Below are 27482 nucleotides of genomic sequence, written 5' to 3' on the forward strand. Positions count from 1 at the left end.
GCTGTCATCCAATCAAATTTGTTTGAGATTGGATCAAGGATCTCCAAGGAATTTCACCATATAGAAAATATGAGCAGAAGTAGGCCATTCAGCCCTTCAGTCTTGCTGTGCCATTCAATATGATCATGCCTGATTATCCAACTCAGTAAGCTGTTCCTGTCTTCTCCCTACACCCTTTGATCCCTTTGGCCTGAAGAAACATATCGAACTTCTTCTGGAAAACCTTAAATGTTTTGGCCTACTTTCTGTTGAAGCAAGTGGGCATATTTCTTTTAAATGAGGTATGTGCTGTCTCAAATGAGGTCTGAGACTGGTGACCCAATTCGAACTGCAAGGTAATGCCTTCCAGGGAAGAAAGTTCGATTTAGCAAAATAATTCAGGCTGTGGAACACTGAGTTACAGAAAATCATGTGTCAAACAGAGGTTCATAGATTTTCCATCTTTAGCCCCAAGGAAGCCAATCTGTTAATTGTCCTCATTTGTGCTGCACTGGTTATTTTTTGGTTACAGGTGGACAATTCCATTCTCATGAGTAGTCACACAGAATGCCATCTGTTGGATCAAAACACTGCTGTTCTAAATAACAAATTAACAGGATATTTGTTTTCATACCATATGCTTTTGAGTTAGCAGGAGGCATTCGCAGCATGGCAGTGTTATTTACAGGAATCTTTTCTAGGCGGATAATGATGTCATTACACATGGCTGTTTGGTTGATCAGATCAATTTGTTAATTCCCTGCTATTTTCCTCATTTATTTGCAATTCTGTTCTTTGTATTGCAAAATGTTCCTTTTGTGCAGTAATTCTCTCAGATCAGTGACACTATCTCAGTTTTTGCCATCAGCCCTGGTTTTGTGTGTCTTTGTTCCACTTTTCTTGACTTTTTTCACCTTTCACTCCTTGCTGCAGGCTGTTCAGTCATGATGTGGTAAAACATCATGTGAGCTGGCAGCTAAGTCTGCACTTCAGCTGTATATATGGGACGTTGCTACCTTTTCAGATTCCTTTCTCTTTCCATCCTTCCTTCTCCCTCCCTATCATTTTTATCTACTCTTATTTTATTTCTCTTCCTCTTGTCATGTCTGAGGCTAGAGCTAAATCCATTCTATCCCGTATCTATACACGTGCAGTCTCCATTTCTGACTAGTCATCAGAAAGGGGCATTAGATCTGCTGCTGTAAATGACCCCTCTGTCATTAATTTTCATAATCTAAGGAACATAGTAAACTCTAATGGGGTTAGAAATTTAGATTTTAAACACCTCATTTCTAATCTTTTTCCTTACCCCATTTATTTCACAACCTGAGGCCATGGCTTGTGTAGAAAACCAGCTGCTGCATGCACATTGTCAGTCTTCTTACACCTCCCTCAAATGTCCATCCTGCATGATTGGACCTGGAGAGAAAACACAATCCAATTATTCAAGAGGGATTCAGCAAAGAACTATCTAAACCTCTCCTCATCCAATGCACATTATGAAGCATTTTAAAAATGTTATTTATTTTATTAGGCCATCATTTGTAACTCATACCTGATTGTCATGAGAAATGTGGTGGTTGAAATGTCTCCAAGAGGCCAGTATCCCGTCACCAAGTACCCACTTTATTTACACATGGGGACTCCTTGACACTGATCCAGCTTCCTCATGGCCAGCTCTCAGACTGAACAGAATCCCTGGCACCCCTGTTTATATCTGTCAGCCAGGGCCCCTGATTGGACCAGATTAATGGCCCCAATGAGAGAACTCATATTCTGTGAGGCCCCATGGCCAACCTTGTTATAATTGCTAAAGTGGTGAGTTAGCTGCTCGAACCATTGAAGATGGCAGGTTAGAGGTACATCCACAATATGGTTAGGAAGGGAATTCCAAGACTTTGACTGCATGACAGTGAAAAAAAAATATATTTCCCAGTGAGGATAGTGAAGGGGTTGCAGTTTTCTAAGGAGTTACTGCAGTGTATCTACTGCCACTGTGCATTGTTGGCGGAGGGAGTGGCGCTGATCGAATGAGTTGCATTGTTCTGGATGATTTTGGACCTCTTGAGCTTTACTAAAGCTGCATTCATGCAGGCAAGTGCACAGTATTCTAGCTCACAATGTGCAGTTGCTTACTGCAGATTTCCCAGCTTCTGACCTGCTCTCATAGTTTACAGTGTAGCCCAGTTCAGTTTGTTCTCAACGGTATGACTCAGTGAGGTTAATGCTGTTGAATGTCAAGCAGAAGGAAATCACTAAGCAGTGAACAGAAGTAACAAGTATGGCCTAGACCAAAGGCTTTAAAGCCAGTAGTTGTCATTATGCCAGGCCTTAAATGAGACCCACAAATACAGCCCTGACTAGGAACCAAGGCTGCAACATATTTGGTCTATATTGCTCATATTGTATTAGCATTTTGGTCAACTCATTTATCTTACAAAAAGGCAATTATTGATTCATGTCAAAAAGTTATGTTACCAGTCCACTAAATATGGCACCACATCATATCAGCCTCTACTTTTAAAGGGTCGTCATTTGCCATTTCTGCCACATTCAGGAGGATGCCACAATTAAACTCATCTTTCCATCCCCTCCCTTGTCAATATTTTACCTAAATACCAAGTTTCCACAAGCTTCTTGTGTGACTACATCCACGTCTTTCTCAACATCAATATTTACAAGACTCATGATTTTTTAAAATATGTGATGCTTTTCCAAACTGAGAAATCTCCACATTTATATTCTGTCACTTTGAGCCTAATCAGCTGTCTTCATCTCTTTGCAGCATCTTTGTGTCCTCCTCGCAGCTCACATTGCCTCCTAGCTTTCTCAACAAACTTAAGTTCATTACTCTGAATCTTTCCCTAAGTCATGAATGCAGATTCTACATGATTGAGACCTGTGCACTGATCCTCATTGACCTATCAATGACCTGCACAATCTTGGTTTTGTTACTCCTGTGCTGGAGAATGTTTTGCTATGAATGCAAAGGTTTAAAACTGAAAGTGTCAGTCTGGTGTTGGGTATTATCAGATAAATATTGAAAGTTAGTGTGTGAGGGATGAATAAAGCTTATGGAATCATGTCTATGCCACCAATAAGGCACCACTCTTACCGTAAAAGTAATACACGAAAAATAGCCCCTTGTTTAAGAATTAATGGATATCTTACTTAGAATGGAACAATACCTTCATAAGAGGAAGGAATCCAACTGTGAGAAATAAAAGATTATTTAGTCTTGTGGTCATATATTTATTCAAAGACTTTGACATTTATCACTTATGTTGGTCAGGGAGTAGTTTTTTTTCCAATGCTGTGCTTCGATGTTCCTCCTGGAATTAAGAAACATAAGTAGGTATTTAAAATAATGGATATCTTAGATCATCTGTATGACAGAAACTATTAACTTTTCATAAAGGATAACTAATCATTAATAGGAACAAGATTCAGCATCTGGGAAAATAGTTTATCGTCATTAGCAGGGAGAAACATCTGACTATTGCATTTAATGTTTTCATGGCTGTACCACAGGTTCCCTTTTCCCTCCAGTATGTTCTTCATTGCTACAGAAGCTTAATGTTGGAGCACAGTGTCAGAAGAATCAAAAATCCTGATCAAGTATCTATTTCTCATTTTTGCACCCAAGTCAGGAATGTCGGTATGCTATTTGAATCACAACTAAGCTACATCTGGTGAGTATCACGAAATTGCAGGTTTCTGCCAGAATCTGGCTGATTTACCCTTCTTAACCCAGGGACACCGAGGACAAGCAAAGCATTCAAATTTTGACACCATTGCATTTGAACTGTAACCAAGGTTGTCTTCTTCCATCTCTGAGGCAGCACCCACCCACCATTTTGAACCATAAAAACAAAACATTGAGGGTGTGGAAACCTGTGAAGGGAGAAATGGAGTTAATTTCCCAAGTCCAATATGGTTCTTCAAGAGAATCTTTTTTTATTCCTGTTTCTCCTGCATTACTCTGACAGTCATAATACTGGCTTTTAATTGTCCCATTTGTCAAATTTTCTTCTTGCTCTTTTTACTACACAAATCACAATGCACCCACATAGCCAGAGCCTTATGATCAGTCAATGGCGAGGTCTTAACCTCTGATTCCTCCTACTTGTCAATTTCTTCATTATGAAGAGCATTAGTTTTTGGAACTAACCTTGAAATCCTGCCTTTCTGAGTAATATTCATCTCAATGCCCTTCCATGCCACTTTCACTGTTTGGACCCTGCCTTTTTCTTCATTCCTCTGTCCACAATCACTGGATTTCCCATTTGCCATTCTCTGGCAATCGTTCAAATCCACATTTACAAATTCCTTCACTGTTTTAAGGGCACTGGCCTGAAATTTCACCATGTCACAACAACTGGAGAGCTGTTTAGAAATGGCAGGCACGGTCTTTGATCACATTACTAGGGTTTTGAATTTTTAGTAAGACCTTTGAAGGATGCAAGGCAACAAATGGAAACCAAAACATAACCAGCTCCATCGCAGAAAGCTTCTCTGTAATTTCTAAGAATTCAGGCCAGTTTTTTAAGGAGCCATTATTTGATTTATAATGAAACATCATGTGCATTAGGAAACTTTTGATAGGTAAGATCAAAAGGTCCTTTTTGTGTCACCCATGTCAGTTTATGGCTCTTCACCTGGCCCCTCATGATCACATGATAGCTTATAGCATTTTCATTCTTATTCACCTACTCTAACCTGTGTAGAAGTAATGAACCTACCAGTGACAGTTCAGTGTGTTAAAAAAATCTACTAAAATACTGTCATTCAATGCTAACTTTCTACTATGTTAAAAATAGTGAAATAATGATGTCAGTTATTCAGGTCATTTGAATTTTTAATGGATGAAACTGTAGTCACTTGAACTTTGCTTTAAGTTATGAAAGAAATATTTTGAAATTGATAGAGATCAGACAGAGAAAATTATGATTAAATCAGGGCTCAGTTGTTTCAGACACTACCAGACGCCTAAACTCTCTTAAATCTCTTTGAGCCTATCAATCCATGGAATTGTAACAAATTGGAAAAGAAGTCTCACAAAAGGAATAAAACTGATCATATTACCTGGCAACAACCTAGGCGCAGGAAATCGAAACAGCAAATTCAGCACTGTTGACTCTATAAAGTCCTCCTTACTAACATTGAGGGGCTTCTGCAAGTATCAGCAGTTCTGTTACACAGATGAGTCAAGATTCACCTGAAACAGTTATATGCATGGAATTATTCCTGGCAGACAATATCCCAGACACCATCAGCATTAACCATGCCCTGGATGTCGTGTCTAATCCCACTGGCAGGACAAACCTAGCCAAGGTGGGACAGTGGTATATAATCAGGAGGGAGTTGCTCTGGGAGTCTTCACTATGTTAGCACAAAATGTGGGCAAAAAAAGCTGTTTGCTGATGACCATAACACTGCCTTCCACATGCTCACGATTCAGTATCCTCCATGTTCAATAATACTTGGAAAAATTACTGCAGATTGCAAGGACGCAGAATGTACACTAGATAAGAGACATCAATGTACATCACCAACAGTGGATCAGCAACAGCTTGACTAATCAAGTTGGTCATATCCTAAAGGATATGCTGCCAGGCTGGGTCTGCGGCAGGTGGTGAGGGAACCAACAAAAAGTGAAGAATACACTTGATTTCAAGCTCACCAGCCTGCTTGCCACAAATGCGTCTGTCCATGAGTGTATCAGTAAGATTGACCACTGCATAGGCCTATGGAGACAAAGTCCTGTCTTCATGGTGAGGCCACCCTTCATCTTGTGTGACATTAGCACCCTACCAAATGAAGCAGACTCAAAGAGATCTAACAACCCAAGACTGGGCAACCATGAGGCACTGTGGGCCAACAGCAACAGAATTATACTCAAACATAATGCACAAAGTGATGGCGCAGTATATACACCACACTTCCATTGCCTTTAGGTCAGGGGGTCAATGTGATTCAATTCTCCTATTGGGATTGGGATTGAGGACTCTCAGAGTGGTAATGAGGAATGTCAGATTGGGACTGAGAAGAGTTGAAAGAAGATTGCGTACAGTTACAGCTGGAGCGAGGCTGGAGACAGTCAGAGCAGGACTGAGGACAGTCAAAACAGAACTGAAGACAGCTAGAGTGGGACAGAGGACAGTCAAAGTGGGACTGAAGACAGCTCAAGCGGGACTGAGGACAGTCAGAGTTAGACTGAGGACAGTCAGAGCAGGACTGAGATCAGTCAGACTGGGACTGAGATCAGTCAGATTGGGACTGAGGACAGTCAGAATGGGACTGAGGACAGCCAGAGGGAGACTTGATTACCATTTCAGCTGGAGCGGGACTGAGGACAGTCAGAGTCGGACTGAGGGCAATCAGAGTGGGACTGAGGACAGTTGGAATGGGACTGGGGACAGTCAGAGTGGCAGTGGCAGAAGCAGAGCAGAATCCAGAGATGGGTGATGTTATGACTTTAAAAGTGACATAGGCTTGGCTGCTCAGAAACCTGGTCTAACCAGACGGAATAAGTAGTGTTAGGATTCAGATAGAGTATAAAGTACTTACTTTCGTCATAGTTTGTTAGGAATAGAGAATGAGAGAGAGAGATTTGATTCTTGTGAGCAGTGGGTGAGGTTGTATCATTGTTGCTAGATTATTGTCTGTAGCTGATAAGGTACACAATGACAGGAAAACTCAAGTCCTGGAATATTGCTCTTGCATTATGTGACACCAAACTCTCGAGCACTTCCATCTAGAAGGAAAAGGGAAGCAGATAAATGGGAATACTACCATCTTCAAATTCCCCTGTAAGCCACTCACCATGCTGAGTCGGAAATGTTTTGCCATTCCTTCACTGTCACTGGGTCAAAATTCTGGAATTCCCACCCTGAAGGCATTGTGAGTCAACCCACAGCAGGTAGACTGCAACAGTTCAAGAAGGCAGCTCACCACCACCCTTTTAAAAGCAACTAATGATGGGCAATAAATGCTGGCCAGCCAGTGATGTCCGCATCCCACAAAATGAATGAATAGAATAAAAAAATCTGGGATACTCTCAGTCTCCATGGTGATTACAGATACTGTTAGTGAGTTCGGCTTCAGCTCCTGATTTGCCACGTGGAACACCTGGAGCTGCAGATGGACACACTCTGAAACATCCGTGAGGCTGAGGATGTCATGGATAGCACATTAAGTGAGCTGGTCACATCACTAGAAAGGGCCACACAGAGATAGGAGTGTTGAGTAACCACCTGGAAGATGTTAAATGTGGGCGGACAGTGCAGGAATCCCTGTTGCCATTCCCCTCACAAACAGGTGTGCCATTTTGGATCCTGTTTGGGGGGAATGGCCTCTCAGAGAAAAGGGACACCAGTAGCCAGATCAGTAGTACCATATCTGGCATTGTTATACAGCAGGGAGGGTTGAAGATTTGGCCAGTGGTAATGATAGGGACTTTGTATTGAGGTGCACAGATAGGCTTTTCATACAAGAAGCATGAGGATGCTGTGTTGCCTCACTGCTGCCAGAGTGAAGGATGTCTCTGAGTGGGCTCAGGACATTCTGTACCGAGAGTGAGCAGCCAGAGATCATGGTCCATATTGGTGTGAATGACAGGCCAGGGAAAAGATGAGGTTCTACAAAGGGAATTTAGGAAGCTAGGTGGGAAGTTGAAAAGCTGGACTTCTAGGGCTGCAACCTCAAGATTATTCCCTGTACCATGCACTGGTGAGGCCGAAAATAAGAAGATAATACTATTGAATGTGAAGCTAAACAGCTGGTGTAGGAAAGAGGGATTCACGTATCTCGATCATAGGGATCTCTTCCAGAGCATGTAGAACCAGTACAAGAGGGATGGATTGCACCTAAACTGGATGCGGACCAATATCCCGCAAAGAGATTTGCTCGTGCCACTCAAAGGATTTAGAGTAGTGTGACAGGGATGTGGTAACCAGAGCGGTTGGTCAGCACGCAGACTGTTTAAAGAGAAGGTGAAGGGGCTAAATCAAGTTAGTATAGTAGGAGAATAGGCAGGTACAGGGACAAGTGGTCTGAAGCATATTTATTTTAATGCAGATAAGGAAGACGAGCCTAGAGCCTGAATTAACACATGGAACTGCAATGCTGTAACCATTATCGAAACTTAGTTGAGAGAAGGGCAGACCTGGCAGCTCAACGTTCAAAAGTTTAGATGCTTCAGATGAGATAGAGAGGGATGTGAAAGGGGCTGAGAAGTTACATTACTGATTAAAGAGAATGTCACAGCCTCACTAAGAGCGGAAATCTTGGCGGACTCATCTTGCGAGGCCATATGGATAGAACTTAGGAACTCAGGAAAAGTTTTTACACAGAGGATAGTAGGTGCCTGAAATACACTGCCAGGGGAGGTGGTAGAAGCAGATATGAAAGCAAATGTGTAAGAGGCATTTAGCAAGACAGGTAAACAGGCAGAGGATAGAGGGAAATGGACCATGTTCAAGATCCTGCTTGGCCTGCTGTGTTCATTCAGCTCCACACTTTGTTATCTCGGATTCTCCAGCATCTGCAATTCCCATTATCTCTGATACAGGCAGATGGTATTAGTTTAGAATGGCATCATGGTTAGCACAAACATAGTTGGCCGAAGGGCCTGTTCCTATCCTGTGCAATTCTTTGTTCTATGTGCTGAAAATAAATGCTCAAGCACCCATACTCAAGCTGTTCCACCAAATCTGCAAAACTCAATAATGTAGAAACCTGCCCAGGTATGTCGAGTGTACAAGTTAATGGAATCTCCAAGTTAATTTAACAGAAACTGCCAGTGGCATTGAAGTGTTTAGCAGCTATACAAGAGCATGGTGCTGGAGGTAGTATATAAGCATGGATAGTGGATTGGCTAACGAAAAGATTTTTGGGATATTGGAAAAGGATTGGGATAAGGGGTCATTTTCAGAATGGCAATCTGTAACTGATGGAGTACCAAAGCAATTGGTGCTCGGGCCACAATTATGTACAATATGTATTAACGATCTGGATGTGGAAAGTGGATGCACTAGACCCAAGCTTGCAGATGGTAGAAAAATAGATGGCAAGGCAAGTGGCGAGGGTAGAGTATACAGTATGATTATATACAGGTTTTATGTGAGTGGGAGAAACTTGGCAAGCGGAAAATGAACTGGGGAAGTGTGAGGTTATGAGTTTTGGCAGGAAGGACAGAGTAGTTGAATAAAATGCAGAAAGCTACCGCAGAGTGATTTGGGAGTCCTTGTGCATTAATCCCAAAAAGCTAGCTTGTAAGTTCAGCAGGTAATAGGGAAGGGAAATGGAACATTGGTTTTTATTTCAAAGGGAATGGAGTATGAAAGTAAAGAGATCTTGCTTAAAGTCCAAGGTGCTAGTTAGACCTTAGCTGGGATTTTGTGTGCAATTTGGTTCCCTTACCTAAGGAAAGATATGCTGGAATTGGAAATAGTCCATAAGAAGGCTTACTATGGTTTCCAATTTACAACATCTGTAGCTGTTTTGGTTTTTATTTGTGATATCCCAGGTATAGAAGGATTTTCTCATGAGAAAAAGGTTGAGTAGGTTGGACTGTACTGACTGGGTTTGGAAGAATGAGAGGTGACCCACCTTAGAAATATAATATTGTTTCGAGGCTCGCTCATGTGGATGTGAAAAGGTTGTTTCCTGGGACAGTCTAGAATCAGAGGGCATATCTCAGGGTAAGGGATCGTCCATTTAAGTCAGAAATAAAGAAGAATTTCTTCTGTCAGACAGTGGAATTCTTTGCCACAAAAAGTTAATGAGTAAATTTGCAGCTACAATATATAGATTTTTAATTCATGAGGGAATCAAGAGCTACATGAAAAAGACAGAAAAGTGGACCTTCCTCAGAACTGGTGGTTGCTGGGAAAACCGGTTTATGTGCAGAAAATAGGGAGGCGAATGGGGGTAGGGCATAACTGATAGGATAGAGCCAAAAGAGAGAGAAGAGCAGTTGGATAGACAAAAGAGTTGATAACAATCCGACTGAGAGGGTGAATAGTTGTTAATAGGGACTATCAGTGACTAATCAGATAGTGTGTAATGGCAGGCTGTGTGATAACAAGGCTGGTGGTTGGGTAGGGGGCTAGGACATGGGAGAGTTAGGCCCTAAAATGGTAAAACTCGATATTGAGTCCAGAGGCTGCAGAATGTTCTTTGTTCTGCTCAAAAAAAAAGACCCTGAGATACCTAGATAACAAAATGTGGAGCTGGATGAACACAGCAGGCCAAGCAGCATCTCAGGAGCACAAAAGCTGACGTTTCGGGCCTAGACCCTTCATCAGAGCCTCTGAGGCTCTGATGAAGGGTCTAGGCCCGAAACGTCAGCTTTTGTGCTCCTGAAATGCTGCTTGGCCTGCTGTGTTCATCCAGCTCCACATTTTGTTATCTGGGATTCTCCAGCATCTGCAGTTCCCATTATCACTATCATCCTGAGATACCTGTTGCCTGCCACTTTAACATACCACCCTGTTCTCTGGCCAACATCTCTGGTTCAGTCTTGCTGCAGTGTTCCAGTGAAGCTCAACATAAGCTGGAAGAACAACACCACCTCATTTTCCGCTTGGGGACCCTGCAGCCCTCCAGACTCAATATCGAATTCAGTAATTTTAGGGCCTAACTCTCCTATGTCCTCTACCCCACACACCAGGCCTTGTTACCACATAGCTAGCCATTACACACCCCCTGTTGTTAGACACTAACAGTCCCCATTAACAACTATTCATCCTCCTGGCTAGATAGTTATCAACTTTTGTCTATCCAATTGCTCTTCACTCTCTTCGGGCTCTAACCTATTGTTTACTCCCAAATCCACCCCCTCCTTAAAATAAAACAAAAATACTGTGGTGTTGGGAATCAAACAAAAACAGAAATTGCTGGAAAGACTCGGTAGGTCTGACAGGATCTGTGATGAGAAATCAGAGTTAATGTTTCTGCTTCAGTGACTCTTCAAAACATTACTCTGATGCTGCCAGACCTGCTGAGTTTTTCCAGCAATTTCTGTTTTGGTTTCTGATTTCCAACATCTGCAGTTCTTTTGATTTTTTTTAAATCTTGTGTGGCAGGGCAGCACAGTCCAAGCAATTGATATATCATGAACCATGGAGAATTCCTTGTTTAATTGTGTGGGAAGTGTTGTCAGTGGGAGGAGCTCAAGCTCGAGGTTTCAGAGGTTAAGCATTTGCTGTACTAATTATAGTCTGTCACTGAGGTGACCACCGCTACTCTACAGCTGAAGACAGAGGAGGGATTAATTTTTAATTGAGATATATAAAAGTATAGCACCCTAATTCGCTTTCACAGAATGGTCATAATCAAAGATAATGGGAACTGCAGATGCTGGAGAATCCGAGATAGCAAAGTGTGGAGCTGGATGCACACAGCAGGCCAAGCAGCATCTTGGGAGCACAAAAGTTGACGTTTCAGGCCTAGACTGTTCTGACCCTTCCTAAGATGCTGCTTGGCCAGCTGTGTTCGTCCAGCTCCACGCTTTGTTATCTCGGTCAGAATCAAAGCACAGGATTCTAAATTTAAAGGAAGATGGGGAGCATTTTTTTTCACTGAGGGTTGTGGGAATAAGGAATTTACTGATTGAAAAGGTTGGTAGAGGCAGAAATCCTCTCACGTTTAAGAAACACTTTGAGAAGTACAAAATATGGCATAAATTACAAGAGTACAGACCAAGAGCTGGGAAGTATAATAGGGCGAGATAGCTCAATTTCAGCTAGCAGATGTAATGAAACAAATGGCCGGTTTTGTGCCCTAAATTTCCCACGTTTCTGTGGTCACCATAAGCGAAATTTAAAATGCAGGCTGCAGGAAGTTTTCTTTTGATTTCTTGGTCAGGTTTCATGTTGGTCACAGTTCTCTGATTGAGGCACAATAATAGATGCCTTGGAATTATACATTCTTAAACTAGACACTTTTACAGTTTTTATGACACATGTAATAAATCAAAATACTGCATGACAGAGACTGGATGAAAAATTGGTTCAGACCGTGGTGTTATTCGGCTTTCTGACTGTGGAATGGTAATCTGAACAATTACTGCCCTATCAGGCTACGTTTGATCATTGGTAAAGTGATGGAAGTGCAGTCAAGCAGCACTTATTTAGCAAGAAACTTTTCACTGATGTTCAGTTTGACTTATGCCTGTTTCACTGAACTCCTGACTTCATTATAATCTTAGTTCACACATAGACAAAAGAGCTGAATGCCAGAGGGGTGGTGAAAATGATAGCAACATCATATTTGACATAGTGTGCCATCGAGGACCTCCAACAAAACCAGAATCAATAGGGTTCAAGGGAAGAAGAGGAGAATGATTGATTGAAGTCATTCTCTGGCACAAAGGAGTGTTATAGTTGTTAGGGGTTTGTCATTTCATCTCCAGGACATCTCTACAGAATTCCTCAGGGGGTGTCTTTCACCAAACCATCTTCAGCTGCTTCATCAATGGCCTTCCTTCCATCAAAAGGTTTGAAATGGGGATTTTCACCAATGATTGCACAATGCTAATCACCATTCACAACTTCTCAGGTACTGAAATAATATTTGCACATAAGCAATCAAATCTGGACAATATCCACATTTTGACTCACAAGTTAAATGTGCACCACACTCATGGCAGGCAATGACCATTTCCAACAGGAGCAAATAGAATCATTACCCATTGCAATTTCAAAGCATTACCATGACTGAATCCTTGAAAATTCCATTGACTAGAAACTGAACTGGTCTAGCCATATAAATACAATGGCTAGAAGAGCAGGTTGGAGGCTTAGTATCCTGTAGTAAGTAACTCACTTCTGGACTCCTAGATAATAAAATGTGAGGCTGGATGAACACAGCAGGCCAAGCAGCACCTCAGGAGCACAAAAGCTGACGTTTCGGGCCTAGACCCGCTCTCTGATGAAGGGTCTAGGCCCGAAACGTCAGCTTTTGTGCTCCTGAGATGTTGCTTGGCCTGCTGTGTTCATCCAGCCTCACATTTTATTATCTTGGAATTCTCCAGCATCTGCAGTTCCCATTATCTCTCACTTCTGGACTCCTTACTGTTTGAGCACCATCCTTGAGACACAAATCTGAAGTGTGATGGATTACTGGACGAGTGCAGCCCCAACAACTCTCAAGAAGCTTTACAATGGAGAGGACAAAGCAGCCCACTTGATTGGCATTATTTCTACAAACATCCATTGCCTCCACCACTGATGCTCAGTAGCAGCAGAACGTACCATTTACAGGATGCACTGCAGAAATTCACTAAATTTCCTTTGATAGCACCTTCCAAATCCTCAACAACTTCCATTTGGAAGGACAAGAGCAGCAGATACATGGAAATACCTCCACCTGCCATTCACCATCCTTGACTTGGAAATGAATTGCCATTCCTTCACCATTGCTAGGTCAAAACCCTGGGAACCCTGCACCCCCCCACCCCCATGGCATAGTGTGTCTACCTACAGCATAGGGAATGCTGTGGTTCAAGATGCCACCTCACCACTCTCTCAAATGTACTTAGGAACATAAACATTACAAAAACTTTTGGCCCAGCATTGACACCTGCAGAATGTGGATGATAGATTTTTTAAAAGATTGAATGCCCACCTCTCACTTTTGGTCATCTCTACCTTCTGGCCAGTGCTCATTTTCGGTTCTTCCATCTTGTAAATTATTTTGCACCAAAATTATCTTTGTGTTGAAAACAACAGAAGATTAAGTCATTCAAGAAACTGCCCAACAGCCCAAACTAGACGTCAAGATTTCAGGAATTTCTAATCTGCATGACTCAATACATAGAAGCAAAAATCGTCAACACTGCAAAATGTTTTTTGGGTTTTGAATTGCATTTAGGTGATGGGCTGTAATGCTTATATATATGGAACTGGCTGACAATAATTATTCGATCTGAATGTCATGAGTCTCTGAATAACAAAGCTGAAGAAAGATCATGTTGACCTGACATTGTCTCTGTTTCTTTCTCTACAGGTCATCTGCTGAACATGTTGAGCACTTTTTGGTTTTATAACCTCAGTGCTACCTTGTATTCCAATCTCATAATGCTTTAAGTTTAAAATTAACTTGCTGTATTTAATTCCCTATCGATCTCTGTCATCTTTACCATCTGCACAACACCTCACTCCCAGGAACCCTCCAGTCCTCTAACAATTTTGCACTCAGCTCCCTTTGCTCCATCTTTAATGACTGTGAGCTCAGCAGCCCAACTCCCACACACTGGAATAAGCTTCAGTCATTCATTGTACTCCCACCCACCCCCAACTACCAGATGCCTCACATCATAAGGCCATTGAACATTGCAAGGGAGGACATATTAGTGACGTTATTGGGTTTGAAAGTGGATAAATCTCCAGTCCCAGAAGCAATATAATCTAGGCTGCTGTGAGAGGCAAGGCAAGAGATTGCAGGGGCCTATAGGTGTGAGGAGCTTGGACAGCATCCAAGGAGCAGGAAAGTCAATGTTTTGGACTGAAAGTCCTTTCGTCAGGATGGGGAGGGAGAGGGGAGCCCAGAAATAAATAGAGGGAGAGGGGTTCATGCTGGGGGAAGAGTAGGAGAGATGGCGATGGGTGGAAGCAGGTGGGGTTATTGTGATTAGTCCGTGGGAAGGGTGGAGCAGACAGGGTGGAGTAGGAAGATGGACAGGTTAGGTCAGGTGAGGGAGGCGAGGAGGAGGGTTTGGACTGGACATGAGATAACGATAGGGGTAGAGGGATTTTGAAGCTAGTGAAGTCAATGTTGAGGCCATGGCTATAAGCTCCCAAGATTGCAGGGGCTCCGACAATAATTTTCAAATTCTCTCTGGCCACAGAGGATGGGCAATGGCTATTTGTCGTATCATTATTCAAAAAGGGTAGTAGGATTAAGTCAAGAAGCTACTACCACTGATAGGCCAAGGACTGGGAAAGAACATTAGAATACGTAGGTGCTTGAAGTGTGCACAGAAATAATGTGCCAAAAGGCCTCTTTCCATGCAATAAAAACTTCATAATTCTATCATTTTCAATGGCCATTTGAAGGCAGCTTTTGTGACCAAATTGATGATTTTTGATTCAAGTATGTATGATTCTGTTAACATACACTGCACAATAAAGGCCATTCAACCCAACCAGTCTATGCCTATGTTTATGTGCTTTCTCGTCTCAACATATCATCATAAACATCTATTGCCTTCTCCCTCAAGCGCTCATCCAGCTTAACCTCAAATGCATGTATTCACTTCAACCACTCTTGTGAGTTCTGCATTCTCACCACTTTTTAAGTGAAGTGATTTCATCTGAATATCTGTTGGATTTCATAGTGACCATGAAGTCTTGATGGCCTCAAGGTGTGTTCGTCCCACAAGAGGAAGCTATCTCTTTGCATCCACTCTTTCAAAATAATTCATATTTGTAAAGATCCTCACTAGGTGATCCATGAGCTTTCTCCACCTTGAATTGGCATCTTTTGACGTGTCTTTGTGACATAGCCTGTGACATTTTACATGCTGGAGATGGCAGTTTTTTGTTTATAAGTGAAGTCTCTATTTGTAAGTGCATACGTGAGTGCCCTTACCCGTTACTGGCGAATGTTGTTCATCTCTGATACAACCATCCAGTTTGCTCTGTTATTGCTACTCTTCTAAACCTCAAAGATAGAGAAGCATTTCCTGGGAATACTAATGTTGGTATGAAATGAACATTATGTGGGCCAATCAATTTATCAATCTGCTGGTACCAATGAGAAGCCTAAAATATTTTCTGTTTATGCTTCATAATAATAATATTGAGGGTGGCTGTCACTGAATAATTAACTCCGCATCGATGGCCATCAATTCTGTACTCACAGCATAAGTTATGTCGATTGCTTTAATTAAATTGTCTTAAAATCTGGATTTGCTGATGAAGGCTCTAGGCCCAAAACATCAGCTTTTGTGCTCCTAAGATGCTACTTGGCCTGCTGTGTTCATCCAGCTCCACACTTTGTTATCTATGTACCTGGAATATGCTTTTTCCTTTTTTCATTCATGGGATGTGTAGATATTGCTGGCTGGGTCAGCATTTACTGCCCATCCCTAATAGTGCTTGAGAAAGTGGTGATGAACTGCTTTCTTCAGCTACTGCAATCCCTGTAGTGTAGGCACACCCACTATACTTTTAGAAAGGGAGTTCCGGGATTTTGACCCAGTTACATGAAGAAACTGTGATATAGTTCCAAGCCAGGATGATATGTGCCTGAAAGGGTTATTTGAGGATGATAGTGTTCTGATGTATCTGCTACCCTTAACCTTCTAAGTGGCAGAGATCACAGCTTTGGAAGATGCTGCCTATGTAATCTGGGTTATTAGTTGCAATGCATTTTAAGTAAGCTACCACTGTATGTCAATGGTGAAATTTCAAAGTGTTGAATGGAATGTCAATTAAACAGGCTACTCTGGGTCATGTTGTAGAACAGAGACTGCAGGGGTTGAGGTACGTAATTCTGTGAAAGTTGCTTCACAGGTAGACAGGGTGGTTAAGAGGCATTTAGCTTGGTTTCATTGCTCAGGCCTTTGAGCATATGAGTTGGAGTACCGTGTTGAGGTTGTACAGGACATTGGTGAGGCCACTTCTCGAGTAATGTGTGCAGTTCTGGTCACCCTGCTTTAGGATATTATTAAATTGAAGAGAGTTCAGAAAAGATTGACCAAGATGTTGCCTGGAATGGAGGGTTTGAGTTAGAGGGAGAGGCTGGATAGGCTGGGACATTTTTCACTGGAGTGTAGGAGGTTGAGTAGTGGCTTTATAGAGTTTTATAAAATCATGAGGGGCATGGATAAGGTGAATAGCAAAGGTCTCTTCCCTAAGGTGGAGGAGTTCAGAACTAGACATAGTTTTAACTAGGCATAGTTTTAAGGTGAGAAGAGAAAGTTTTAAAAGGATGTGATGGGGAAACATTTTTATACAGAAGGTGTTTAGTGTGTGGAATGAACTGCCAGGGGAAGTGGTGGCTGCAAGTGCAGTTGCAACATTTAAAAGACATTTGGATGAGCATGTGAATAGGAAAGGTTTGGAGGGATATGGGCCAACTGCAGGCAGGCCGAATGCGTTTAGTTGAGAAACATGGTCAGCATGGACTAATGGGATCGAAAAATCTGTTTTCATACTATATGACTTTTTGACTCTGTTCTGAATTGTATCAAGCTGACCCTATTAAAATGTTTCAAGACTTGGAATATTTCTAATAAATTTCTCTTTAACTATCTCTGCTCTGAGCAGCAATCCCAACTTATCCAGTTTTATTATCTAACTGAAGTCTTCCCACTCTGGTATCCTCTGACCAATCTCCTCTCCACACTTTTGAAGTGCTTGGTGGCATGCCTGTAGTGTTATGCCAAGAATTGCACATAACACTCTAGCTGAGGCCTAACCAGTGTCTCATAAATATTTAGAATAGCTTTTCTACTTTTATACTTTGCTCCTTCTGATACATATATTAGATATATATAATATATATCTGATATATAAAATATATATTTAATATGTTTATTAATTTGCTATGCCACAATAATGATAGACATCTGTCACCCTGATTAACATTCAAAGTGCACATGTATTAGAGAATTAATATCAATTGCTCCTGTGAACGTTCATATTGTTCAAAAGATCCTGAGTTCAAAATCAGACTTGACAAGTCAAGTGTATGGACTCAGACATTAAATTGTAAATATAATCAATGTTAATGGGACTAAATGGAATAAGTCTTCATCCTATATGTATATAAAGCTTCTCATTCAAATGTTTCCACATCAACACCACTTAGAAATGCCAAACAGATTGTTCACCTTCTGGTCAAATAGTCACTGTCTAACCTAATAATTGTAGGTTACCTGTTGGATCAGAGAGAAGAGGCAAAAACATATTCAATAACTGTAATTTAACTCGAGATAAAAAGAATTGTTTTGTTCGGTTTCTCTTGCAATTTTGCAACTATGTTTGCGAATAGAACATATCACACACGCTACACTATTCACACTCATAGCTAACATTAACTATTAACAAGCCCTGGAGAAAAAAGTGGGATGTTTTGTCTGCGGTACATACCTTTATTTGAAGGTTGATGACTATTCGTCCTAGGGATGATTAATCTGCTTTTCATCATCATTGTTGTCTTCTGCATTTGATTACATGGTTATCCAATACCACAGTCAGCAATTTATGGGATGGGAGGGTTCTGTTTATTGGTGGTGATTTCTGAAGTGGCCACAGCATTCCCTGGACTTGTTGTTGTATATTTAAGGGCACAAAGGCAAATATGTGTGGATCACTTAGCAACTTTGCAGAACCTGTATAAGCCTCTGCAAAGAAGGTTAATGCTGGTGGAAAGCTTTTCATGGGCACAAGTGACTTCGTCCATTAAGTAATAGAAGATAACACTGCAGATTGGGTAGACATATAAGTCTTTCAAAAATCTTTTATATTTACATAAAATATTGCATATTGCTTATGCAATAGTATTGTATTTTATTATGTCTTTAGCCACTTAGGCAACCTGCTCTGCACTGGCTCTTGAAACCCACCCCCCTTCAGATTTTCATTCTCCTTTAAGAAGCTCTTAAAGCCCACATTTTCTAAGCTTTTGTTGAGCTCCTGATACACGGTCCTCCCCACTGCTGAGAAGTAAGCATTTATATTGGACAATGAGTGATAACTATTTTCCATTACCACAGAAATCAATCAAAACAATGTTGTTGATGTATTAAGACCACTGACTATTTTAGACTATCTAATAAAGACTTTAAATAATTCTTACTGATGAGGTTTATGGCCGATAATCTTCTGAAATATGTTGCATGTCAGTGTCAAAGCAAACTCAACAAAACAAAAGAAAGTCTCATCATTAATTTCACACAATCATCAAGAAAGATTAGAAAGCCACTGGTGCTACAGCTCACTGTTGCTGCCTATAGTGTATGCCGGGGAGGAGTAATGGACCAGATAGGAGAGAAAGTAGGTCTTGACTTCACGTGTTTTCCAAAAATAAGTAGAATCTTAACATCTTGATGTGATTAATTTCAAAGGTCCTCAAATGTTGCTTTGTTGCTGTCTTTTTAAACCACAATGTTTTCAAGCACCATTTAATATATTGAATATGCAGACTTAATAGAGTATACTAAAGCATCATCGTCACCTACTCCTCCATCTGAGGAAAGTGTTTACACATGGTCATGAATTTCTATCATGGGACTTCATGTGACTGAATAGACCAATTCTCAACTCGCAGAACTTTAGACACATGGGTCAAGACATCCCATGTGGTAGTGGGATCTGGGCGAAGAATTGGTTTCTGAATCTTTCCTTCACTGCCACTGCTTTGCCTCAGCATAAAGGCATTTTGGACTCAAGTTGTGATGCAGTTTGATGATCAAGTTGGCATCATTTTGTAATGGATAGTAACAATTTCTCACAATTGTTAAATTTACCATTGCCACACGTTAAAGAAAGCTTCAGAGTGTAATTGTAATGTTTCCTTAACCTCTCCTTGAATTCTAGCATCAATTCACATGAACACAACTTTAGAGTCACCACTATCTTTGGTTGTAAAGGTGTCTGGAAAGGTTTGGAAGCATTAATACTTCAGTGAATGCAAGAAGCACACCTACTTTGATGATGTTGTGGGGACCTAGTAGGAAAGTAAAATAAGATCTTGTGCAAGACACACCTAGGCTAGGTCCTCGTTACAGGCTTTAGAGTAATGTAGACCCTATCATTGTAAATAGCAAATGGCATGGGGAAGAAATAAGCCACAAGTTGCTTAAAGAATCACAGAATTATCACGATGCAGAATGAGGTCAGTCAGTTCATTCTGTCTGCACCAAATTTACTCAACAAGATTCTTATTCCTAGGTCTAAAGAAACATTGCACATGCTAGATCATCTAAAAACCCCATATACAGATGGCAGCATACACAACATGGTGATCTGTGTGGGCTCTGAACTTTTAATTCCACTCCGAATGAGACAAACATTATGGTAACAAAAAAAGCTTCAAGGAAAACTTACTGCTGAATGTTGAGGACAATGAACACCTTTTAAAGTGTTGTTGGCAGCATTAAACATGAAGACTTTTTCAAATAATAACACAAAGCATTTTAGACATCGCAATAGATAAGCTGACAAATCTGCAGCTCCAGGGCAAGATACAGATCGAGAGTAATGCCCAGTTTGAATCCATCTGGTGAGCGAACAGACATCAGAGATTGAGTTAAGATATAAAGTCCAATATGACTTTTCATGGCTTACCAATTCATAGTGCCTCAGTGGCTAGCCTCACAGCACCAGGGACCTGAGATCGATTCCCGCCTCGGGCAACTGACTGTGTGGCGTTTGCACATTCTCCCCCAGTCTGCATGGGTTTTCTCCGGGTGCTCCAGTTTCCTCCCACAGTCCAAAGATGTGTAGGCTAGGTGGATTGGCCATGCTAAATTGCCCGTAGTGTTCAGGGATGTGTGGGATTCTAGAGGGATGGGTCTGTGGGGGATGCTTTGATGGTCATTGGGCTGAAGGGCCTGTTTCCACACTGTAGCGATTCAATGTTGCCAGGACTGGATATTCTGTGTCTACATTGTCATATCAAACTCAAAACATTAACTGTTTCTCTCCCTACAAATAATGCTTGACCTGGGATAGTAGGAACTGCAGATGCCGGAGAATCCGAGTTAACAAAATGGGAAGCTGGATGAACACAGCAGGCCAAGCAGCATCTTAGGAGCAGGAAAGCTGATGTGTTGGGCCTAGACCCTTCATCAGAAATGGGGGAGGGGATGGGATTCTGGAATAAAGAGGGAGAGAGGGGGAGGTGGATAGAAGATGGATAGAGCAGAAGATAGGTGGAGAGGAGACAGACAGGTCAAAGAAGCGGAGGTGGAGCCAGTAAAGGTGAGTGTAGGTGGGGAGCTAGGGAGGAGATAGGTCAGCCCAGGGAGGACAGACAGGTCAAGGGGGCGGGATGAGGTTAGTAGGTAAGAAATGGTGGTGCGGTGTGAGGTGGGAGGAGGGTATAGGTGAGAGGAAGAGCAGCTTCGGGAGGAGGGGACGAGCTGGGCTGGTTTTAGGATGCAGTGGGGGGATGGGAGATTTTGCAGCTTGTGAAATCCACGTGATTTCTGAGGAAAGGGAGGGGGATTTGAAATGGTTCGCGACTGGGAGGTGCAGCTGTTTATTGCAAACCGAGCGTAGGTGTTCTGCAAAGCAGTCCCCAAGCCTCCGCTTGGCTTCCCCGATGTAGAGGAGGACATAACGGGTACAGGGGATGCAATATACCACGTTAGCAGATGTGCAAGTGAACCTCTGCTTGATGTGGGAGGCCTTCTTGGGGCCTGGGTTGGTGGTGAGGGAGGAGGTGTGGGGGCAGGTGTAGCACTTCCTGCAGTTGCAGGAAAAGTGCCAGGTGTAGTGGGGATGGAGGGGACTGTGGAGCAGACAAGGGAGCCACAGAGAGAGTGGTCCCTCTGAAAAGCAGACAAGGGAGGGGAGGGAAAAATGTCTTTGGTGGTGGGATCGGATTGCAGATGATGGAAGTGTCGGAGGATGACATGCCCATCCTGGGCTTCTTGCAGTGTTACAATGATGCCACCTGAAAGTTGCAGGAACAGCAACTCATATTCCACTTGGGAACTCTCAGCCCAATGATATCAATGTGGATTTCACAAGCTTCAAAGTCTCTTCTCCTCCCACTGCATCCTGAAACCAGCCTAGCTCGTCCCTGCCTCCTTAACCTTTTCTTCCACTCACCCACGCCCTCCTCCCACCTCAAACCGCACTCCCATTTCCTACTTACTAACCTCATCCCACCCCTTTGGCCTGTCCATCCTCCCTGGACTGACCTATCTCCTCCCCACCTCCCCGCCCATACTCACCTTTACTGGCTCCACCCCTGACTCTTCGACCTGTCTGTCTCCTCTCCACCTATCTTCTCCTCTATCCTGTGGCTGAGAAAGTAGATATATAAATAGAAACTTTTTTTATCTTCCTTTATCTTTGCTTTTCACAAGCACTTTTTGTTAATTATGCCTCGATTTTGCGATTGTAAAAGCATGGCTGGTGTTGTTGACTTTCACAATCCCAAGCTAAGCATTCCAGAAGTAGTAAGGTTACCTTCCAGGAAGCCTGGGAAAAATCATCTCCCAGTGAATAAGAATTTGTTTCAAGGACATAAAACAATGTCCCCAATGTCCATATAGAAGTCAACACCTCTGTAAGAACAGTATTGCTACTACACTAACCTGTTAACCTAGATTATATGATAATAAAATGTGAGGCTGGATGAACACAGCAGGACAAGCAGCATCTCAGGAGCACAAAAGCTGACGTTTCGGGCCTAGACCCTTCATCAGAGAGGGGGATGGGGGGAGGGGACTGGAATAAATAGGGAGAGAGGGGGAGGCGGACCGAAGATGGAGAGTAAAGAAGATAGGTGGAGAGAGTGTAGGTGGGGAGGTCGGGAGGGGATAGGTCAGTCCAGGGAAGACGGACAGGTCAAGGAGGTGGGATGAGGTTAGTAGGTAGTGGGGGGTGCGGCTAGGGGTGGGAGGAAGGGATGGGTGAGAGGAAGAACCGGTTAGGGAGGCAGAGACAGGTTGGACTGGTTTTGGGATGCAGTGGGTGGGGGGGAAGAGCTGGGCTGGTTGTGTGGTGCAGTGGGGGGAGGGGACGAACTAGTTCATCCACTTCACCAACACCTTCCACCCCAACCTTCAGTTCACCTGGGCCATCTCCAGCACATCCCTCACCTTCCTGGACCTCTCAGTCTCCATCTCAGGCAACCAGCTTGTAACTGATGTCCATTTCAAGCCCACCGACTCCCACAGCTACCTAGAATACACCTCCTCCCACCCACCCTCCTGCAAAAATTCCATCCCCTATTCCCAATTCCTCCGCCTCCGCCGCATCTGCTCCCATGACAAGACATTCCACTCCCGCACATCCCAGATGTCCAAGTTCTTTAAGGACCGCAACTTTCCCCCCACGGTGATCGAGAACACCCTTGACCGCATCTCCCGCATTTCCCGCGACACATCCCTCACACCCCGCCCCCGCCACAACCGCCCCAAGAGGATCCCCCTCGTTCTCACACACCACCCTACCAACCTCCGGATACAACGCATTATCCTCCGACACTTCCGCCATTTACAATCCGACCCCACCACCCAAGACATTTTTCCATCCCCTCCCCTGTCTGCTTTCCGGAGAGACCACTCTCTCCGTGACTCCCTTGTTCGCTCCACACTGCCCTCCAACCCCACCACACCCGGCACCTTCCCCTGCAACCGCAGGAAATGCTACACTTGTCCCCACACCTCCTCCCTCACCCCCATCCCAGGCCCCAAGATGACATTCCACATCAAGCAGAGGTTCACCTGCACATCTGCCAATGTGGTATACTGCATCCACTGTACCTGGTGCGGCTTCCTCTACATTGGGGAAACCAAGCGGAGGCTTGGGGACCGCTTTGCAGAACACCTCCGCTCAGTTCGCAAAAAACAACTGCACCTCCCAGTCGCAAACCATTTCCACTCCCCCTCCCATTCTCTTGATGACATGTCCATCATGGGCCTCCTGCAGTGCCACAATGATGCCACCCGAAGGTTGCAGGAACAGCAACTCATATTCCGCCTGGGAACCCTGCAGCCATATGGTATCAATGTGGACTTCACCAGTTTCAAAATCTCCCCTTCCCCTACTGCATCCCTCAACCAGCCCAGTTCGTCCCCTCCCCCCACTGCACCACACAACCAGCCCAGCTCTTCCCCCCCACCCACTGCATCCCAAAACCAGTCCAACCTGTCTCTGCCTCCCTAACCGGTTCTTCCTCTCACCCATCCCTTCCTCCCACCCCTAGCCGCACCCCCCACTACCTACTAACCTCATCCCACCTCCTTGACCTGTCCGTCTTCCCTGGACTGACCTATCCCCTCCCTACCTCCCCACCTACACTCTCTCCACCTATCTTCTTTACTCTCCATCTTCGGTCCGCCTCCCCCTCTCTCCCTATTTATTCCAGTCCCCTCCCCCCATCCCCCTCTCTGATGAAGGGTCTAGGCCCGAAACGTCAGCTTTTGTGCTCCTGAGATGCTGCTTGGCCTGCTGTGTTCATCCAGCCTCACATTTTATTATCTTGGAATCTCCAGCATCTGCAGTTCCCATTATCTCTGAACCTAGATTATATGTTCAGATATTGGAATTCGTGTTTCAATCCTGTGGAGACCAAGTCATTAAGCATATTTAAGACCAAGATAGAAAAGTTCTCAATTTGGAAGGGGATCAAAGGTTATAGGGAAAAGGCAGGGGAATGGGGTTTTGAAACTCATCAGCCACAATTGAATGGCAGAGCAGATTCTATGTGCCGCATGGCCTAATTTTGATCCAATGTCTTCTGCCCTATTGTCCTTTGGAATATTAATGCATTGAAATATAAATACCTAGAATGGATGGATTGTTATGGAAAGAGAAGTTGGACAGTCTAGACTTGTACTTGCTGGCATTTAGAAAAGCAAAGGGTAACTTGATTGAAGTATTTAAAATCCAGAGGGGTCTTGACAAGGTTGATGTGGAGAAGATGCTTTCTCTTTTTGGAAAATCTATAACTGAGGTGCCACGATTTCAAACTGGTCATCCATTGAAGCAATGATGAGGTAAGCTCTTTTCTCTCAGCGGGTCATGAGACTTGTAAACTCTCTTTCCAAAAAGGTATTGGAGAGGCAGGTTTACATAGATTTAAGGCAAAAGTGTACAGGTTTTTGTTCTTTGGTCATTTTGCATGAAGGGATATTCCTGCTGACCAGGTCATCATAGTTGAAAGTTTGTAAGGTGGGCCACTTGAGACTGAGATAGGGAGGGAATCCTTCATCCAGAGAATAGTGAGTCTATTGAATTCTCTGCAATGGAGGATGTTTGAGGCTCAGGCACTGAGAGTTTTCAGGAATTCAGGAATACAAAGAATTCTTGGGGATGATGGGGCTGGGCGTATGGCAGGGGAGCAGAGTGGAAGCAGGCTGCTGGTTTGGATGGTCAACTATGGTCGTGGTGGGCGGCAGCGTGGGCTTGAGGGCCCGGGTGGCCTGATTCTGCTCCTATTTTCAATGTTGCTATGGCAGGTTATCAGGGAAACTGGGAAACTGGATTTGGGGAAAGTGATGGCTTAGTGACATTATCACTAGTCTTTTAATCCAGCACCCCAGGTAATGTTTTGGGGATCATGGTGGAATTTGAATTTGATAAAAATCATGAAGAAAAAGGCTTGGCAGGAAGGATTAGGGAGAACCCAAAGGCATTTTACTCATATGTGAGGAATAAGAGAATGATCAGGAAGAAGGTAGGGCCGATCAGGGATAGCGTAGGAAACTTGTGCGTGGAGTCTGAGCAGATAGGGGAAGCCCTAAATGAGTTTTTTGCTTTGGTTTTCACTAAGGAAAGGGACCTTGTTGTGAGAACTTTGAGGAGCAGGAAAACAGGCTTGAACAGATCAAGATTGAGGAAGTTGATGTGCTGGAAATTTTGGCAAACATTAAAATTGATAAGTCCCCAGGGCCAGACCAGATTTATCCTAGGTTGCTCTGGGAAGCGAGAAAGGAGGTTGCTAAGCCACTGGCAAAGATCTTTGCTTCCTCACTCTCCATGGGAGTCGTACCGGAAGATTGGAGGGAGGCAAATGTTGTTCCTCTTTTCAAGAAAGGGAATAGGGAAATCCCTGGAAATTACAGACCAGTCAGTCTTACATCTGTGGTCAGCAAGATTTTGGAAAGAATTCTGAGGGATAACAAGTCACAATTAGATCAGCTATGATCTTATAAATGGCGGAGGCTGAATGGTCTCCTACTGCTCTTTGTTCATATGTTCAAAATACACTGAGTAGGAGGTAAATTCTTAGACGTGGGAGTGGATACACTGAAACTTTATGATATTCATTATGTATACATTAAACCTGCTAGGTGTAAGCTAATTATGTGCCTGACTATTGGTCAGAATATAGATTAATGCTGGGTCACTCCCATTTCCTATTGTCCATCTCAATGCACTGTGGTACGAATAATGGAGGATTTGATGGTCCATGACTTTTAGTTGTGGAATTTGTGGAACTACGACCATTTGTGGGATGACTGATGAACGGATTGATGGTGAAGGAGGAGCGAAGGGATGAATGGAAATGAGAACTGGGCAAAACAAGTGGCCAGGCATCAATCTCTGATTGAATATTTTCTGACAAATATTAGGAGAATTATTTTCTCAAAGAGGGTTAGGAGCCTTTGTAACTCACTTCATCAAAAAAAGATGTTGGAGGCAGAATACTTCTAAGGCAGAGAATGAACGATTCTTGACAAACAAGGGGGTGAAAAATTATTTTGGTCAGCAAGAATATGGATTTCAGGTGATAATCAGATCAACCAGGCAGTTTTTGAATGGCAGAGCTGGTTCAAGGGGCTGAGTTGCCTAAAGCTGCACGGTGGCTCTATAATTAACACTGCTGTCTTACAGCACCAGGGACCAGGGTTTGATTCCATCCTTGGGCAACTGTCTGCGTGGAGTTTGCATTTTCTCCTCGAGTCTGTGTAGGTTTCCTTCGGGTGATCCTGGTTCCAATCCACAGTCCAAAGACATGCAGGTTAGGCGGATTGGCCATGCCAAATGGCCCATCATGCCCAGGAGTGTGTAAGTTAAGTGGAATCACCATTTAAAATGCAGGCTTAGTGGTGTTGGTCTAGCTGAGATCCTCATTGGAGGGTCAGTGTGGACTCAATGGGCTGAATGGCTTGTTTCCACACTGTAGAGATTGTAAGCTGGCAATTGGATTGGCTGGTATTTTTCTCAGCCATGATGTCCTCTCCAGACTGAGGCTGAAATATTTTATTTCAATAAATATAATTTATTCACAAAATGTAAAAGCACATTAAAAAGTATCTCAACTTGACAACTGCACAAAGTTTCTTTTTTAATTCATTTGTGGGAAGTGAGCATCACTAGCTGGCCAACATTTATTCCTGTCCCGAATTGCCCTTGAGAAGGTGGTGCTGAGCTGCATTCTTGAACTGCTACAGTCCACCAGCTGTAGTTTGACCTATGGTGCCCAAAGAGCTAGAAGAGTGGCATGTTCTGGAGCAGAAATTTTCAGTACCTTGGTAGAATATTGTCAAAGCCCATAATCTTTTCAGTATCTAATGCCTGAAACATTTCTTGATATCACATTGAGTGAATTGAATTGGCCGAAGACTAGTATCTGTAATGCTGGGGATCAAGATGAGACATCCATTCGGCACTTCTGGCTGAAATTAGCTATGAATGCTTCAGCCTTATCTTTTGCACCGGCATTCTGGGCTCTTCCATCATTGCAGATGGGGATATTTGTCGAGCTTTCTTCAGTGATTTGCTTAATTTTCCGCCACCATTCACGACTGGATGTGGCAGGACTGCAGAGCCTAGGTCTGATCTGTTGGTTGTGCGATCACT

Source organism: Stegostoma tigrinum, chromosome 13, assembly GCF_030684315.1.
Source record: "Stegostoma tigrinum isolate sSteTig4 chromosome 13, sSteTig4.hap1, whole genome shotgun sequence".
In the NCBI taxonomy this organism is placed as follows: Eukaryota; Metazoa; Chordata; class Chondrichthyes; order Orectolobiformes; family Stegostomatidae; genus Stegostoma; species Stegostoma tigrinum.